Raw genomic sequence first — 2,822 nt, forward strand, 5'->3', positions numbered from 1 at the left:
GAGGCATTTTTTTAGATTTAGACTACAGATTAGGCTTATAAATGTTTGAAAACCATTCACTGTTTCCTAGAGAGAAAACCTGGCTCCTATTCTTTGCTTTACAGCTAACCTGTTATGTGACCTTGGACAAGCCACTTAGTCTCACATCCCCATCTATATATATATTGGAGGTGGGTGGATTGGACCAGGGATTCTTAACATTTTGGGAGGTTCACATGCCCTTCTGAGAAACTGATGGGTGTGTCTCAGACAAAAAGCAGAAATTTTTCTAACAATGTCAAGGGGTTCCCTTTAACGCCCTCCCCACCGCCTTGCCCCCAAGTTCTGGGCTAAGAACCACTGGCTTCCATGAGCTTAGATTTCCTTTCTGAGATTGTGACTCTAGTATGTGTATATGAGTGACTTGCCTGCAGGGTGGGCAACCTTAGGAAGCCCTCTGGGTGGAGTTTGGGATATCATGATTTCAGTTAAAGTGCCCAGTGAGGCCAATCAGACTTGACACTACCCAGCATCATGATTGGAGAGCCAGGCAGGTAATATAAAATAAAAAAAAGAGAAGCAGGCTGGAATATGGGACATCATGGTACAAACGTCATCAATGTCTGTGGGCATTCAACCCAGGGGAACTGGGCAGTGCAAAGGGAGGGGATGCTGTGGGAAGGCAAGGGGACCCTGCCCAGTTTGGAAAGGGCAGTCGCCGTTCAGCTCCAGCCAATTCCTACCATGGGGGAAATGGGAGCTCAGAGCACCAGCTATTTTTTTTTTTTAAGAGCTTATTTATTTATTTATTTATTTAAAGATTTTATTTATTTATTTGACAGACAGAGATCACAAGTAAGCAGAGAGGCAGCCAGAGAGAGAAGGGAGGAAGCAGGCTCCCTGCTGAGCAGAGAGCCCGACGTGGGGCTCCATCTCAGGACCCTGAGATCATGACCTGAGCTGAAGGCAGAGGCTTTAACCCACTGAGCCTCCCAGGCGCCCCCAGCACCAGCTATTTTTATGTTCCAAGAGAAGTTGTATATCTGGGTTTGGAATCCTCTTATTTTTCAAATTAGTTTTTGAAAACACTGGACCAGCATTCTGTGATTTCCTGCCTCCATGGTCCAGGCTGCTGGCATAAGATGGAGAAACTGAGGCTCAGCAATAGATAACTAAATTCCTGTATTCTCTGCCATCCCATGTGAGCCCCGTTTTCATCTCTGATAGTAGTAAGAGCATTCATTGGGGTTGTGCACAGCCAGTATCTCATCCACCAGCTGTTATTAGAAGGGCAAGCATTCTCCCAAGGTCATGTGAACTAGTGAAGATGACAGAACAGGTACCTGAGCACTAGGGACCGTAAGACTCAGTGCTCTTCTCACCACATCGCCCTAAGAGGGGGCCTGTGGAAGTGGCAGTCACTACTAGGAGAGCCCCAAGGTTGTGCCCACTCTGGGAATTAGCCCTGCCTGGATAGATACTAGTTCTCTAATCAGATTAGGCCTGGCATCTCCAAGAGCTTTAGTAATCCAGGGTTAGCTGGAGCATTGTCTGGAAATCAGTCAAGCAGTAACCTGGGGATTTGAGAGGAGCACTGTTTCTAAACTGGGGACCCCCTACCCTTGCCAGAATCCATCTCTGACCTGACTGCTTTGGCTCCCTGATCTGTGCCTGCTCCATCTACTCCAGGACTGGCACAAAGAACAGGACTTTGCCCCTAGACATCCAAAGAGGATGGCCTAAGCCCTTCACCCCATGTAGGCATCTACTCCCTTGCAGCTGCTGCCCCACTCAACCACAAAGCCAGCAGAACACATTTGTGAATTGTTAAGGGGAAACTTACATGTCTTTCTCTTCCGTGTAAGATTCTTGTCCCTGGCCACCACAGCCCAAATAATTCCATTGTTGGGGGAAACTGGTCCTCTTTTGATGGCACAAGGAATCAGGAAGGCTGGCCAGTAGCAATGTTGAGAGGGTTCTTGTAATGTCATGTGGTAATGGAGGATCCCTCCTGAGGTCAGTTTGGAGATGTGGCCTCAAAATTTAAATGCGGTGCTGTGGTGAGGTGGTTAGACCAGGATTCAAATCTCTTGTCAATTAGTCTATGTAATCTTGGTTAAAGATCACCTACTCTGCCAACTTGTACAGAGGCACAAGTGTAAGGAAAACTTTCTGGGAACACAGGAAAATATCCAATGGGAGGTGATACTTGGGTTGGGTTTGGAAGTTAAAGACAGACCTTATTATGCAGTACACAGGCTCTCCACTTATCAGCTGTGTAGCCTTGGGCCAATGACTTAACTTCTCTGAGCCTCAGTTTTCTCATCTGTGAGACTGATTATATCACCCTAACTTGACTGTTCTTAAGACTGTAGATGGTAACACAGCATCTTTGCTCAGAAGCAGTAGCTTTTGTAGTGATTTCTTAAGGCCTCTAGATTCTTGTTACCCTATTGAAAGCTTACCAGAAGACGGTGGGTATTCTTTTTTTTTTTTAATTTTTTATTTTTTATAAACATATATTTTTATGTTTATAAACATATATTTTTATCCCCCTGTGAATTACCAGGTTTACACACTTCACAGCACTCACCAAAGCACATACCCTCCCCAATGTCCATAATCCCACCCCGTTCTCCCAAACCCCCTCCCCCCAGCAACCCTCAGTTTGTTTTGTGAGATTAAGAGTCACTTATGGTTTGTCTCCCTCCCAATCCCATCTTGTTTCATTGATTCTTCTCGTACCCACTTAAGCCCCCATGTTGCATCGCCACTTCCTCATATCAGGGAGATCATATGATAGTTGTCTTTCTCTGCTTGACTTATTTCGCTAAGCATGATAC

This window comes from Mustela nigripes, chromosome 12, assembly GCF_022355385.1.
Source record: "Mustela nigripes isolate SB6536 chromosome 12, MUSNIG.SB6536, whole genome shotgun sequence".
Classification (NCBI taxonomy): Eukaryota; Metazoa; Chordata; class Mammalia; order Carnivora; family Mustelidae; genus Mustela; species Mustela nigripes.